Source organism: Lactuca sativa, chromosome 9 (genome assembly GCF_002870075.4).
Source record: "Lactuca sativa cultivar Salinas chromosome 9, Lsat_Salinas_v11, whole genome shotgun sequence".
Lineage (NCBI taxonomy): Eukaryota > Viridiplantae > Streptophyta > Magnoliopsida > Asterales > Asteraceae > Lactuca > Lactuca sativa.
The window spans coordinates 215,521,523-215,523,066 of record NC_056631.2 but is presented as its reverse complement, the minus strand read 5'-3'; positions in this window follow the sequence as shown (position 1 = coordinate 215,523,066).

Below are 1,544 nucleotides of genomic sequence, written 5' to 3'. Positions count from 1 at the left end.
CATTTCCAAATCAACCAACTATACCTTCAGCACTTGCATTCCAACACAAATACTAATACTGTCCATAACTCTGAAACTATCCAAAACACTAAACTGCCTACAACACTGAACTGACTGAAACACTGAACTCCATGAAACACTGAACTGCATGAAACACTATACTGCCTGAAACACTGAACTACATGAAACACTGAACATGCCTGAAACACTGAACATGCCTGAAACACTGAACAGCCTGAAACACTGAACTGCCTGAAACATTGAACTGACTGAAGCACCGAACTGCCTATATGATTGCTTCCCAAAATATTTCAAGACCTTCCTGGTCTCCAATCATTCGTCGGTAATCTGCAACACCGAGTTCCAACTCAAATATGGAGTCCAAGGACTCCTCACTTAGTCGCTCCCACGACTTCTGAACGAAATCTTTCTCTGGAACTAGTTTCCACTAGTTACCCTGTCACTGTGGCTCTAACAACCTCCGGATCCGCCGATCAGGTCCAAACATCAATCCTAACATCATCAATTCCACGACTAAAAACATGATGGCTCCCAAACTAACAGTAGCCCTTAACATACACGAACCCAAACAGTCCACTGCTACCCTGATCTCATAACTGTGGTGACGATTCAACTGTCGAATCGTGGGCTTAACCATAACTGAACCATTTGGGAAATCCGAAATCTAACCCGTGGATTCCCATATCTTCACTGCTGCACCCAAACTGGTGGGTACTACTGTTTCCCCCGCATCTAAACAACGCGCTCATGCTATCTACTAAACTGACGAATGTTACAGCTACATCCGCAGACTTACAACACTCTACTATTATCTGACTGCTAGTGAATGCTACGGCTACCCCCACAGACTTACAACACTACTACTATCTGACTGCTAGTGAATGCTACGGCTACCCCCGTAGACTTACAACACTACTACTATCTGACTGCTAGTGAATGCTATGGCTACCCCCGCAGACTTACAACACTCTACTACCTGACTGCTAGTGAATGCTATGGCTACCCCCGCAGACTTACTGTTGGATAAGGTGTCTAAGTCCATAACTATTTCGGGCTTGTACTTGACCCGACCCGGCATGGTCCATTTGGGTTGCATGGCACCATGCAATTGGTTAGACTAAATGAGAGAAATAACACTTGGAGATTATTAATATATTATAAGTTCTAATATATTAATAATATTATTTGATTAGTTTGATCAAGAATTAATTTGGAATTAATTAAGTGATCAAAGGTTAACTAATTAAATATATGGGTTCATCCATATCTTGTATAGTGGGCTAAGAGGCTCCATGGATTATCAAGTTGGGTTCTACCCATAGGATGCTCCATGGATGCTCCATGGGAGTTACAAACCCATGGGTCATGGAAATGAAGAGTCATGACACATTAGGGTTTACATGGTGTAACCCTAGATGTGTCAACACTATATAAGGATCCCATTCTCCACCAAAAACGGCTAGACATAAGAAACAAGAGGGCTTGGCCGATTTTGAGAAGTGTGTGTTATCTCAAGTGTCTTT